The following is a 14865-nucleotide window of genomic DNA, read 5'->3' as shown; positions in this document are numbered from 1 at the left end:
GGTGGGTCTTCTGGGTTTCAGCCTCATCAGCCAGACATCAGAGTCAAACAAAGGTTCCCTGCCCCTGGGATTTCACGCTCCAGGGACAGGGGGTGGGGGGGACAGAGTTTTATGTAACTGGACGGTGACAGCAGGGATCTCAGTCTCTTATCATCACACAGAGGAGAGAATGCCTCCTCCCCTGGAGGGCAGGATGGGGAGCAGAGTAGGAACACAGCTGCTCAGCCTCACAGTCTTCAGAGACTCACTGTGATGAGAATGCACCAGAGCCCCCTTATACGGCTGTGAACGACTTGGACAACAGCAAGGCCCTTTCCTGTGCAAAGCAAGCAGGGCTTAATTTTTCCAGGACTGAGCCCCAGCACCTCGAGATTTGGCAGTTCGTAGCCCTGGCACCTCTGGGCTTGCTGCATCCGTTATGACTGTATAAATACTGCTTGAGCCCCGGCCCTTCTTTCATTACAAATTAAGCAGTGGGAAGAAGGCGAGCATAGGCGTAGCCAAAAAGCCTTCGTCTTCCTGCTCCGTTGTCTGGCAGGGTAGCTTCCCGAGTCCCCAGCCTGCTATAGTGCATTCTGGCTGCCTGAAAATGCTGCTTTGGTAGCGGGATAACTGGCTGAGGTGTCATCAGGCTGCAATGGATTGGGACTTGCACCTCCCGGGCTCAGCAGTGGGGTAGGGGTGTTGAATCGACCTGGATCTGGAGGAATCAAGTGCTGGGGCAGAGCCGCAGAGGGGTTGGTCACAGGAATTGTGAAACAGCCAAGGCCATGTGGGAGGAAAGGAAAGCAATCTCCTGAGAGAGGGGTAGAGCCCAAGGCTCTGGGATTGCTCCTGGCTGGGAAGAGGGGCACTGTGACCCTGTTAAACATTAAGTTTGAGCAGAGAACCGGCTGGACAGGTTTGCTCTCAAGGCTCCTCAGGTGGCTCTGTGGAGGGCTCTGGCTGTTTGTTTACTGGAATTAGATTACAACACATTTGGCAGAGGTTTAGAAGACAGAGTAATTCTGAGGAAAAAATAATCCTCTGCTCAGCCTTCCCAAGTACCGATCAGCTGCGGGCGGGCCTGCGGGGGACATGGATACAGCACAGCTCCCCCCAGGCAGCTCGGCCCTGCAGCACACCAACAAACTCTGATCCAAAGCCACTGGAGGTAATGCTGTATCCCATTGGCTTCAGCAGGCGGTGGATCAGGGCTTTGGTCCCCAAACAGTGCTGCAGCTTTGGGCAGACCAAGGTTGGACCATGGTTCGGCCCCACTGATGATGCCAGAGAGTGACTTCCCTGTGCTGCAGATGAGGAGCAATGGAAAGGGTAGGACAGGACCCTTTGTGTGTCCCAGTGGCAAAAGAGAGGCAGCAGGACCAGACCGTGGATGCACCTAGCTCCAGGGAGTAACTGAAGTGTGCTGGAGTTACTCTTCGCTGTTTTCCCAGCCGGGGGATGCAGAGTTGGCAGGCTCAGCCTCGGGGGTGCCAGCCCTGGTGGGCACTGCTATAATTACTGGTCGTAAGCCGCATGCACAGGTCGCTCAGTGACGGTGGGCTTTGACGCAGCCTGTCCTGGAGACAAGCAGACACAGAGATATTTCCACCACCGTTTCCACTGGGGTCACAGGAGGAACGGCTGCTGCACCGAGCTGAGCCAGCTCAGCCCTGGCACAAGGGGGACCAAATCCATGGAAGGCAATGGTGTCGCGAGAGGGCTGTGTGTCTGTACAGCTGCTGAGCAACCCCTCCCCCTGGGAGGCTATCAGCCATCCCCTGCGTGGGGAGGGGGACAGAGAAATAAGCCCTTCGCTGTCATTTGATGGGGGATGATTCCTTGCAGCCACTCAGGGCCTTGCTTGTCTGCGCTGGGGTGGGTGAGCCCCACCATGGGAACAATGGGTGTGGCAGCTGAGGGGCCTTTGTTCTCTGCCTTGCCCTGTTAAAGGCGGGGGAGGATGCTTCCAGGGCACACTTGGCTGCCCTGGGAGTGCGGAGGGGTCATGGCTCACAGAATCCAGTACCATGCTGCGGGGAAGGGTGCAATGATGGAGGAGGGGATGTAACATAGAGGGGCTCTGTGGGGGGAGGGCTGCATAGCTGGGGGGATCCCTGGAGGCATTCTGGCTGCAACAGCACAGGCCAAAGCGGGAGTTCTAGCACACGTGTAGAGGGTGTCTTGTGCTGATGTGCTTTTGCTGAGTTGGGGTCCTCAGGAAGCCCTTTAATTGAACCCCCCCAATAGAGAGGAGCCCAAGTGAACAGAGTGGGAGAGAAACAGACTGGGGCTCAGAGACAAGAGAGCCTACTGTCATGGGGAGGGTTGGCTGGGGCAGTGCTGGGTTGCCCACCCCCAGCAGCGGTGACAGAGGAGAGTCCCATGATTCCTGGAGTAAAATGCCTCCAGGGGCAAATTCAGTCAAGGGCTCAGTAATGAAGCTTATCTGTATGTGGCCTAATGCACAGGTACAGAGAGCACCAGTGCTATTTGTATTGTACCACGTGTGTGCTATTATACACAACCAGCAAAATGCCCTTATCAGAAATGCTTTAGAGCAAGGCAGCTGTATCGGCAGCCTGCTGTGAGCTAGCAGAGAACGGCCAGATCTGGGGCTCTCCTTGGGCGGGGAGCTTTATCAGAACCCTGGGGCGAATTGGCAGCTGCCCGGATCCGGGACTCCTATAAGAGAGCCAGGAACATAGCCAAGAGCGAAGGTGCGCTGGAGAGAACAGCGGCTGCTGGAGGTGCAGTAAACTGACGCTGAGCAGTTTAGATCATTCTGCCTCCTGTCCTGCCTCCTAGGAGCAGCTTAGCCCAGATCAAAACACATAGGAGTTCGTCTCAGCCAGCCCGCAATAGGTCCCTGAGCCACCCACGCAATGTCTGATTGTCACTCTCCTCCGGCCCAACTCAAAGTGCTGACAGCGTACCTAGCTACCGATGCAGGCATGTGAACCTGCACAGACACTACATGCAGCCTGCACATGACCATTGTGCGGTCACATGCCAACACTTCATAGGAACAGAGAAACCTAGGGCTGGAAGGGATGTCAAGAGGTCAGCTAGTCCATCCCTCCGAGCTGAGGCACAGCTAAGTGTATGGCGCATGTGTACATGTGACAGACATGAATTCATTCAAACCGACAGCTATGAACGTGTAGCATAACATGCAGCACCACCGACAATGCGACAGCCAGGCATGGACATCCAAGCAGCTGTATCCATGCAACAATCAAGCACCTAGATATGCACTATGGAACATTCAAAGGCCTGGGCACTCATGGCCATTCACAGCCAGAGCTGCCCAGCTATGAAAGCATGTGTGAACTGGAGAGCCGTGACCCTGTGCACGCCCTGTGAGGGTTCACCTCCAGGAAGAGCAAGGGCACATTTACACCACTGCCCTCTTTGGGGTTTCTGCCAGGGAGGGCAGCTTTCGGCTGCATCAGCGGCTTCCCAGGGACGGACACAGAGCCTGATGAACAGCCCTTGGAAGTCAGGGGAAAGATTGTCATTGATATAAATGAGCTTTGGATCAGGCCGTTAAGCAGGCCATCCCCAGGCAGCCCCGGGCACACGCCCTCCCCAGACAGAGCCACTAGCATTTCAGGCAGGTGCAGCTCAGCAGCGCTGGCCCTGGAGCGCTGCAGTGTAAATGCAGTGGGATTACACTCCTCTTTACAGAAGTGTTTACATAAACCAATCCTGTCCTTCTCTTTTCAAGTGGATTCTCTGCGGGCCTCAGGGCTCACGTTCAGATAAACACGCTGGAATTTGCTGATAGGAGCTGCGGTGGTTTGGATTTCATTGCTTGCTTTCTGTAGCAGCACCTTTGGCGCTTTCTATACAAGGCTCCTACAGTGTGAGAGTCTTAGAATCGGCTTCACAGCAGAGGCTCCAATCATGTCCGAAGGGGAGGCCCATGCAGGCCCTGGGGAAAAAGGAGATAAGACAATTGTCTTTGTTTTGCCTAAGACTTTACAGCACTAGGAGCCTGCACTGAATATTCCTGCACTGGACACCAAGCGGGTGCCGTGCACTCTTGGAAATCTGTCCCTCACTGCTCAGCCAGTCCCTTCCTGCTGTTCCCAAAGTGGAAATGACAGGCAATTAACCGGCCGCTTCACCCAACACACCTTCAAACAGAACAGAAGCCCTTCCCTCCAGCCTCTCCCTTGCCTGCCTTAGCTAAATCCTTTGCTTGCAGAAGCAGTTAAGCATGTCCGTGCTACCCCACCCCACACTGCATCTGCTACAGCGTGGAGCAAGACATCAAGCATGCTAGGCACCTACCCACTCCCAGGGTCCAGGCATCACTCTGCAACAACTGCATCATGAGGGTGCACAGCATTCCTCCCGTGTAGGGCCAGCAGGTGCACTCAGCTAGACTGACCCAGCTCCCAAGAAAGAGCAGAAAGAGACCCTTGGCATAATTCAGCTGTGGGCAACCTGTAGTTTTTCCATCTGGGCAGGCCTGATTCCTTGCTCCGTGACCCAGACTGGAACAGCCTGCAGCAGGGGCTTGATTTATGGAAGGAAAGGGAATAATAATGCAGGACAATAGCAGGAAATGATTGTTTAATTAGCAGCTGACCCCTGGACAAACAGACATGGCTGCTCTCTGCCTGTGCCTAGTTTGGAACTACGCTCCATATGCATTTGTGGGGGAGGGGAGGTGCCAGCCTTGTTATTCAGACTGACCAGGGGTCTGGGGAGAAGGAGCTGGGAATTCAGGGGACTGCACAGTGCGCAGGGCCCTTCTTGCGCACGATCAGTGCAGAGCAAGGGCGGGAGCTTGCTTTTTCCGGCCCAGGCCGTGCTGCTGCTTTCCAGATTCCTGAGGCACATACTGAGGCGATTGGGATGTTTACTCCCGTTGTCCAAATCTCGCTCCCAGCTGTGGGTGTTACAGTAAACGCAGGAAGCCTGTGCCAAGGTAATGAGCCCTGATAAAGCCTTTTTGCCCTTGCCAGGAATCTACTGCTGCCCCCTGCACTGCCAGGCCGAGCACTGAGGAACTCATCCCACCTCCACCTTTGCCTCTGGGCCTTGTGCCTCAGCCACGTCTTTGTTTATCCCCCACGGGAGTACGGATGAGCCCGCTTCCTCTGCTGCAGTTTCTCTAGACACACATGCTGCTCTCTGTGGAGCACACTACAGCTACTCTGAGGCTCCTGTCCCAGGGGTTTCAACACTCAGTTGCAATGCAAAGACCTCAATTGTTTCCTGTTCTGGGCAGCAGGCTGAGAAAGCAGACACCAAACAGACCCTTGAAATATGGGTTAACTCCTTATGCTGAACAATCTATTCCATCTTGTATTTAGTTGTGGCACTCGAAGTACCTTTCCCAGACCTGAAGAAGAGCTTGGTGTAGCTCGAAAGTTTGTCTTTCTCCCCAACAGAAATTGGTCCAATAAAAGACATTACCTCATCCACCTGCTCTCTTTAAGAGAGGAGATGCCATTTGTGATGCCAGGAACTAGTCTGAGTCCTACCAAACTCATTTCACATAGGCCATCCAACAGCCATCAGATGCAAATGGCCACAGCATTGTCCTGCGTGGTAGTGCCGATTGAAGTCAAGGGACATTTGGTGTAAAAATCTCTGATGGGATACGGCCCACAGGCGGCTTTGAAGCACTGACCTAGGGATGAACTGATCAATATCTCCTCACCAGTCCCCTGAGCCAGCTCGTGCCAATCCCCTTTGGCACTTTACCAGCTCTCACACATTTTGGTGCTAGTGAAAGTATAGCTCAGGAGCCAGAGCTCCCATCCAAAAACAGGCCTGGTTTTCAGAGCAAACATTAGCCAGGGCTCCCGCTGGCTGGGAGTCGCTATGTTCAAGGGTGCCATAATCCAACCCCTGTGTGTTTCACAGAGCTGGCTACGGGATTTCCAGGTGCCTCTGAGCCACTTCTCTGGAATCCGGCTAACTATCAACTGCAGAAGACCAGCCACGGCTGCCCTGGTGAGCTCTTCAGGGCGCAGAGACTGAGTTACTCATGATCCTGCTGGAAGTAGACAGTGAGTCAACACTGCCGCAAATGGCTTGAAACACACCCCGCTCTAAAGCAAACACTGGCTGTCCGGACTGGCATAGTAACGGTGCAGCATGAGCAGGGGCAGCAGGGGCAGCTTGATCTGAGTGAAGCGGTGTGCTAAGCATTTCCTCCCATGGCTGCAGCTCTGTGGGCTAACAATAGTGGGAGCCCTCGCGTAGATCAGCTGCCACAGCTGTACCCACAGGGCTGTTCTCAGTGTTCTTGGCAAGTGCTGAACATGGAGGGAGCTTTCAGAGAGACATAAACCTGTGACCGTGTGCCTGGCGAATGACGGCTGGCTTTGCAGGTGCTCTAGACTCAAGGAGGGGCAGCCATCATCTGACTACAGGGTGCTGGGAAGCACATGGGAGGGATGTTGGCTAGCATGCCTGGCAACATGAGAAGCTTCAGAGAGGGTGTTTCTGGGCAAGATGATTGTGGGGCTGTGACTCCAACACTCCCCCTCCCCACATGCCACCACTGCACCTCTGAAGTAATGGGCTTCCAATATTACGTTAAGACACCTGTGCATTCCCCATATTCTGAGGCTGTTCAGTGGCCTGCCTGGGCCCCAGAGTAAATCAGAGCAGCCACAGGGCAGCTCTAACTTATGCTCTGCCTCCGGTGGCCCCAGAGCTGCATAAGGGGGCCTCTGCATAACTGGGAATCGAGCCCTTTGTGTCTTACACAGGCATTGTGCCTTTAGGCTTTTCTGCTCAGGCACTGCACCTCCTCTCCCCTTCCCCTCCCTCCCTCCCCCGCTGCTTCTTTCTGTGAGGAAGCATAATTCAGCCCTGCATTCGTAGATAAAGGCTTGGAGACAGGGAAGTCATTTACAGGCACGAGTTTCCTTGTGCAAAAGTCTCCGCCTCTAATAGGAATTACTGTACAGGATCCAACCATTGGTCCATCTAGTCCAGTATCTTGCTCCCCACAGCAGCCAATAGGGAATGCTTTAGGGTTTTACCCACACCCAACTGTACCTGGGCTAAAAATTTCCTCCTGACCCCTGTAGGCTGCCCATGCCCTAAAGCCTGAGATCAGAGCGTCCTTATCATTTCTCCCCACTCCCTTGCCTCTTGTGTTTATGAACTGCCTGGGGATAGACAGGCACAGGATGTTCTAGCTAATCAGCTCTTTGAACGCTTCTTGCTCTGCTGCCCTTAGCTGCTAAAGTTCCTTTATGGGCCTTTTCTCCACATCCTCCTAGAGCTGGGCTCAGCATCCAAGTTCCCGTTTCATACTTCAGCACATCTTTATTTAAAGTACAAAGGACTGCAGGATCAGCCACTCAGGTGGGGATGCTGGGATCGGACAAGGCTCTGGCCACCCCCACCCCTTTATCCTAACACTTTTCCCCGTTGCTTCCCTGGCACACACAAAGGGCCTTGTGGTTGGAGGCACAATGAGCCGAGAGGCAGGGACTGTTATTAGCATGACACATGACCAGCTGGGCACCATCCTGGGGCTCTAACATGTCATAAGCGTTGTTCCGTGCTCGGCACAGAGTACTGGAGAGACCTGGGGGAGGGGGCTGGGGGGAAAGGACAGTGAATCCAGCAGGTGGCAGCCTCTCCCTCCCTACCTCCAGAGAGAAGGTCTGAGCAGATTTTCTGAAAACCGAAGCAGCGCAGGCAGGTCTATGCAGGACACAGGAAACGCCTTACCGCAGAGGAAAGAGGGGGGAGGTAAGTGAACAGGTGACAGTGAACCCAGCGAGCAGCCTTTCAGAGACGTAGTATAAACAAGCAGCTGGCTGTTCCCTCTCCTCTCCTTCACACACCCATTCCTGCAACAAGTTTGTTCTCTTGGGGACTCTTCTAGGGCCTGATCCTCAGCGGTGCTGCTGAGCACCCATCACTCTCACTGACTTCACAGATTCCCTGGGCCTGGTTCTCTTTGCCAGGCAACCCCGCTGCAGCTACACCCACCTTCCCATCCCTTACCCTGGCAGAGCTGAGCAAAGGGGCCTGTGTGTAACTGAGAAGCAGGCCCAGTGTGTCTAGACGGAGTACGTGGAGTTAGAGCAATGTCAAACCAATGCACGGGAGATCCCATTTGGGCCCCCTGAGGTCCCTGGGAGTCACAGGCTCAGCACCTCTCAGGATCACAGCCCTAGACAGGGACTGGCCCCCCACTTCCTGACCGCAGGGCGCAGCGTATGCCAGCTCTGCACCAAGAAATGGCTGGGGTCTAGGATTTGTATCAGGCAGTTTCAGTGTGTTGGGGCATTCACAGAATAACAGAAGAGCTGGGTCCTGCGTCTCCTCACGACAGTTTTACCCCACTGACCAGCTTATTAAAGCAAGGTCGGGTCAGGGGGGCTGCTGAATTTGTTTTACAAAACACTCTCACTTACACTGTAGCTACGTGGAACCTAACCAACCCTAATCCTAATCTGAATAACACTGACCCTAATTCATAGTAGCCATGGGCGGTGGGTATCATAGGCCAGGGAAGGCTAAACCTCTCTTAACCGAGGCCGTGGCCACACCCTAGCTCCCCCTCTCCCTCTAAACTGGCAGGGGCTCAACTCGGGCCGGCAGCCTGGAGCTGGGGCTTGGCAGGGTGGCTCAGGGCTGGCCGGGGGTCAGGGCCAGAAGGCGGCCCAGGGGTCGGGGCTCCTCCGGCTGCAGTGGGCAGGGTAGGGGCTCAGGGCTCTGGCAGGTAAGGGGAGTAGAAGGGGCAGGGTAGGGGCGGGGCCAAGGAGCAGGGCCAGGGGGCTAGCCTTCCCGATGGGGGAGTTCACGCAATGCCTATGATAGTAGCCATTCACTGCCATGGAGTTACTCTAGATTTACATGGGTGTAGCTGAGTGCAGGATTTGGCCCAACTCCACACTCTGCCACCCTGAGCTCCCTGGCCAATGCCCAGCCAGAGCCATCCCTGCATTCTCTATTGTGTGCAGCAGGTTTGGGGTTGTGTGTCTGCTGCTGCTTTTTATTGTGATATGAACGAGGAGCGGCGAGTATCTGCACAAATGGGGCGTGTGGAGGGCAGTGTAGATTCCAGGGGGTGCCCGCCCCATTCTGAAGGAGAGTTTTTCTTTTGGTATGAAGTAGCATAGCCATTCCCAGGCCTCAGATCTGCGTCTGTCATACGTGCATCTGTTAGTCCCTCAAGGACACCTGTTTCCGGCTAGTTGTAGCCCAGTCCAGGGCTTTTTTGACCAGCAAGCCCCTCTCAGCACCATATGTGGTTACTTCATGTCTTTCTATGTCAGGCTGGTTCCTCGGTGTAAACTGAATTGTGACCAAATTTGTGAATGACTCCAAAACTGGAGGGGTAGTGGCCACAACCTGGACATAGAATCAAAGTGTAGAGTGACCTAGAGAAGGGCTGGGGCTGCAGATGGTAAGGCAGGGGTGGCCAGCCTGTGGCTCCGGAGCCACATGTGGCTCTTCAGAAGTTAATATGTGGCTCCTTGTAGAGGCACCGACTCCAGGGCTGGAGCTACAGGTGCCAACTTTCCAGTGGGCCAGGGGGTGCTCACTGCTCAACCGCTGGCTCTGCCACAGGCCCTGCCCCCACTCCACCCTTGAGCCTGCCATGCCCTCGCTCCTCTTCCCTCCCCCCTGGAGCCTCCTGCATGCCACAAAACAGCTGATCAGGAGTTGCGGGGAGGGAGAGGGAGGTGCTGATCGGCGGGGCTGCCGGTGGGTGGGAGGTGCTAGGAGCTGCAGTGGGTGCTGCTGACATGTTACTGTGGCTCTTTGGCAATGTACATTGGTAAATTCTGGCTCCTTCTCAGGCTCAGGCTGGCCACCCCTGCGGTAAGGGGAGGTTCAGTATTGTGATGACAGAAGTCAGCAGGTGGCACAGTTACACACAGCCTTCAAAGTGTCTTTTCTTAGCTTGTGAGCAAATGTTTAGTCTCAGGAAGACACGGCACCAAGCAGCTGCACTAGTTACAACATGCTGCTCTTTGTCAGTTTTGTTCTGCACCAATCCATGGCGAGAAGCTGTGGTGGGATGTAGAGAATTCACTCGCTGCTTTGTTCTCCATAGATGGAGATAATTCCTGGGACAGGGCTGCTCCCTGGGAACCAGGCATGGTGCATGGGCTGAGATGTCTGAGACAGTTTTCTTGCATGCTGTTAGTGCTGTCTCCGTTCCAGGACTGGTGTATGGAGTATAGATAAAGCAATTACACTGAGTACACACCTACATGCCACCTCACTGATTTCTCCTCCATGGGAAACTGACCTGCAAGGCCCAGGAATTCTGCTACTACTTGGCAGAGGGTCAACAATGGTGCCAAGTTGGGGACCCTGGGCTCAGAAGAAGGGTCAACAACAGTATTAATGAATGTGAAGTTCTAGGCTGCACCCAGGGAGAGGAAATAAACAGCAGATTCTGTGCAGCTCAGGATCAGGGGCAGCATGTAACTTTTGTGCCCCAGGATTTTGGGGCTGGCTGGGTACTAGTCTAGTCCCAGGTAAAATATGCAGTTGGCCTCTGGCCCCAACAGGTCATTCCAGCAGCTGGGAATAGCCAGAGTGCAGAAGCACCCCAGCACTGACAACCAAGCAGGAGGTGGCATAAAAGCCACTACACTTGCTCTGTGCTAGATCAAGGTGAAACAGCTCAAACCCCTCTTGCCTAATATTAACAATGGAGTCTGCCTGGATTCAGCCTCATCCCTAGAAGTTCTTAGGAAACACAAGTTGTTTCCCCCACTACAATAACTGCACTGTGTGTAAAGCACTTCAGTCTGGTAAGTTTCACATCCTTGCTCCCCACAGCCAGGGTCTTCCTATAACCCCCCCCAGCCCTGATAACTATAGAGCTCACAGGTATCTTTGCTAATGCCTTAAAATAACCTTCAATCAAATAACCTTCTCCATGAAGTGCAGTTTGTATTGAACATTGGGAGCTCTAGGTGTCGGACAGATCCATACTTAGGGGTAACCAGCATTCTGATGATATCAGCAGTGCTGTGTGCCTCAGAGTTACTGCTTTTTTTTTTGCTTTTTTTTTTTTTGGATTGGCCCACCGAGAATGGAGCACCAAATGCCTGCCTTCTCCAAGGGCTACACCAACTGGCCCCTGGCATTTCTCTGCTTGAGAATTTATTTTTATTCTTGCAACAGTCTTCATAAGAGGTTCTTAGAATTCACTCAACTCTGCTATGGGACCATCCCCTACTATGGGAGCGTCATGATAACTCCGCCTCTGAACTCTCAGAATCAGTGATACCCAAGGACTCATTTTAGGAGTGATGCATTATATGGTGCTGGTTAGTACTTGTATGTCACCACTGCTCATCTTTGCATAGAAACAGAATTCTCTACTATGTGTCATATTCCTAATACTTCTACAGTAAAAGGAGATTCTCCTGGTGCTCACATGATAGGAGCCTGTGTTGTCAGAGCTCTACCCCTGTTGCTGCCATGGAACTCTGTGTGATTATAGCATGACTGTGAATTCCTACATGATCATAGAAGTTCTACAGCATTGTGACACCCCAACAACCCATTTAGTCCAGGGGTGGGCAAACTTTTTGGCCCGAGGGCAACATCGGGGTGCAAAACTGTATGGAGGGCTGGGTAGGGAAGGCTGTGCCCCCAAACAGCCTGGCCCCTGCCCCCTATTTACTCCCTCCCACTTCCAGTCCCCTAACTGCCCCCTCCTGGAACCCCCTGCTCCAAACTGCCCCCCCCCGGATCCCACCCCCTGTCCAACCTCCCTGCTCCCTGTACCCTGACTGCCCCGACCTATCCACACCCCCGCCCCCTGACACGCCCCCCGGGACTCCCACCCCCTATCCAACCCCTCCTGTTCCCCGACCTCTGACCGCCTCAGAACCTCTGCCCCATCCAACCACGCCCTGCTCCCTGTCCCCTGATGGCCCCCTGGGACCCCCTACTCAATCTCCCCACTGCCACGCGCACACCATCGCCACCCCCTTACCATGCCACTCAGAGCGGCAGGAGCTTGCAGCCCCACTGCCCATGCAGCGGCGTGGCTGTGTGGGAGGGGGAGTAGTGGGGGAGGGGCCGGGGGCTAGCCTCCCCAGGCCAGGAGCTCAGGGGCCGTAGTTTGCCCACCTCTCATTTAGTCTGCTGGTTTTCTCCACCAATGACCGATGCCAGATGCTTTAGAAGAAGGCATAATACCCTGGGGAGAATTCCTTCCTGACCCCAGATGCTGCTAAGTGTGACTGTTTGGATCACAGAAACCCCCTGGAGGTTGCCAACTGATGTGCCAAGACTACTTCTGCTCCTGCTTTCCTGCCCTGTCAGCTTAGGACTTCAGTGCCCTGCCTGGTTTGAGCCAGACCCGCTAGCCTGTTGCAAACCCAGGCCCAGGTCTGAACCACATCCCCTAACAGATGTAGGCTTAACTGAAAGCAATTTAAGAAGTGTTCCTGCCTTTAATACTCAGATGCCCAACTCCCAATGAGGTCTAAACCCTAAATAAATCCGTTTTACCCTGTATAAAGCTTATACAGGGTAAACTCATAACTTGTTTGCCCTCTATAACACTGATAGAGAGGTATGCACAGCTGCTGACCCCCCCCAGGTATTAATATATACTCCGGGTTAATTAATAAGTAAAAAGTGATTTTATTAAATACAGAAAGTAGGATTTAAGTGGTTCCAAGTAGTAACAGACAGAACAAAAAGAAAAGGAGGACTTGTGGCACCTTAGAGACTAACAAATTTATTTGAGCATAAGCTTTCGTGAGCTACAGCTCACTTCATCGGATGCATGTGAGCTGTAGCTCATGAAAGCTTATGCTCAAATAAATTTGTTAGTCTCTAAGGTGCCACAAGTACTCCTTTTCTTTTTGCAAATACAGACTAACACGGCTGCTACTCTGAAACCAGACAGAACAAAGTGAATTAGCAAGCAAAATAAAATAGAACAAGCAAGTCTATGTCTAAGAAACTGAATACAGATAAAAACCTCACCAGTTCCAGTAAGCTTTCTTTTACAGACTAGTCTCCTTCTAGTCTGGGTCCAGCAATCACTCACACCCTCTGTAATTACTGTTTTTTGTTCCAGTTTCTTTCAGGTATCTTTCAGGGTGGAGAGGCTCTCTCTTTAGCCATCTGAAGACAAAATGGAGGGGTCTCCCAGGGGTTTAAATACACTTTCTCTTTTGGGTGGAGACCCCCTCCTCTCTCCTATGCAAAGTCCAGCTACAAAATGGAGTTTTGGCGTCACCTGGGCAAGTCACGTGTCCATGCATAACTGAGTTGCTTACCAGCCAAGCCACATTCCTGGGAAAGCTCAGATGTGGATTGCCATCTCCAAGTTCATTGTTGGCTTAAGGGCTTCTTGATGGGGCACTTACTGAGGATATAGTCCTTTCTCAGGAAGCTGACCAACTGCTTCTCTAAAACCTACTCAGAATCAAACAAGTATGCAGCCAATATTCATAACTTCTAATACAAAAATGATACATGCATACAAATAGGATTAATAGATTCAGTAGATCGTAACCTTTACAGAGATATGTTACATGGCATATGTAGCATAAAACACATTCTAGTTATGTCATATATACATTCATAAGTATATTTCCATAAAGCCTTATGCGGGGCACCGTCACACCCTCCTCCTAAACTTACTGCCTGAGACTTGGACGCTGTCCATGGCAGAGGCAGTATATGTAAAATCCCTGTTTGTCTTTGGTCACTCTCCTTTTCAGTACCTTTAAACCATATGATGTCATTCATAAGTGTTCTAGCCAGTTTTGGGGTTCCTGGCCCCCGGATGCCTGAAAACAGGTTGGGGTGTAGTATTGCTTACAGAATGCAGACAGCACTATCTGTTAAAGTGTAGGTGTCTTGGCATTTAGCCACCAATGCCATGAGGCGGTGTGCCTCAGTTTCCCCTTCTACATAGCAGCATGGGCCTGTTATGCTTTTGCTGCTGTGCCAAGCTTTCAGTCCATTTACAAGTATAGGCTGAAAAGTAACATGCTTGTGGGGCTGTCTTGTCACCATCCCTAGCATGTTCAACAATTTCTCAGGGCACCGTCACAATGAGTTTATGCCCTGAGATAGGATGATCGAGAGCCCTTCTACTCTTATCAGCCAGCATAAATACCTTCTACACTTTCCACAGTATGCATCCGATGAAGTGAGCTGTAGCTCACGAAAGCTTATGCTCAAATAAATTGGTTAGTCTCTAAGGTGCCACAAGTACTCCTTTTCTTTTTGCGAATACAGACTAACACGGCTGTTACTCTGAAACCTGTCATAAATACGATTGTTGTCCCTATTTCATATAAGCATCTGAGCCTTTTAACAAGTGTTATTAGGGTCTTTGCCTTGATAGTGTCCTGCAGCGGTGAGTTCTGTAGGTTTATGGTGCCCATCTTGTCTTATTGCTTATAACTGTCACCTGCCTTTATCAAATCCTGGGTGTGCCACATCACAGCTGGTGGCTGTTGAGCAGCACAAGGCTACAGGTCAGGAGCAAAGAAACAAAAACTCTTTTCATACAAAATTCTCTTGTAATAAAGAAACGGGAAAGAAAGAGGATAAACACTGCTTGCACACAAGCCAGCTGCTTCTTAAAATAATTTGCTCCAAAGCATATCATGAGCCATCAGCTGCTCCTTTCTAAACACAAATCCCACCCTGCTCCTGGATATGAGAAATAAGGGGAGGGAGGGGAGAAGTAAAACTCTTGAGTAGCCCTGGGTGAGGAATGTGCTCCAGCATTTTATTGCAGGTTCACATTTGTCCAGGGTGCCCTCTGGAATCTTCAGAATGCAACTCTCCATTGCAGAAAAGAGCAGTTATTACTCAGTTTAGGTACACCAGCAGCTGCTGAATGGGCACAGTCTCTGCCACAGAATGGCAAACATTCTAGCA

Source organism: Natator depressus, chromosome 9 (assembly GCF_965152275.1).
Source record: "Natator depressus isolate rNatDep1 chromosome 9, rNatDep2.hap1, whole genome shotgun sequence".
NCBI classification, from domain to species: Eukaryota; Metazoa; Chordata; order Testudines; family Cheloniidae; genus Natator; species Natator depressus.
Note: the sequence above shows the minus strand (reverse complement) of the source record.